We start from the raw sequence: 299 nt of genomic DNA, 5'->3' as shown, positions 1-299 counted from the left end.
GAAAAAGTTTGTTTAAAATTTATTGCAGCATTTTTACTTTTAACCTTTAGTAAAAATTGGAAAATGATACAAAATTATTTAACACGCAAATCTGTTCTGTTCTAGTTGTGTTCTAGTTGTGTTCTAGTTGTGTTCTAGTTCTGTTCTAGTTCTGTTCTGTTCTAGTTCTGTTCTAGTTCTGTTCTAGTTCCGTTCTAGTTCTGTTCTAGTTCTGTTCTAGTTCTAGTTCTGTTCTAGTTCTAGTTCTGTTCTAGTTCTGTTCTAGTTCTGTTCTAGTTCTGTTCTAGTTCTGTTCTAGT

This window comes from Lucilia cuprina, chromosome 6, assembly GCF_022045245.1.
Source record: "Lucilia cuprina isolate Lc7/37 chromosome 6, ASM2204524v1, whole genome shotgun sequence".
In the NCBI taxonomy this organism is placed as follows: domain Eukaryota; kingdom Metazoa; phylum Arthropoda; class Insecta; order Diptera; family Calliphoridae; genus Lucilia; species Lucilia cuprina.
Note: the sequence above shows the minus strand (reverse complement) of the source record.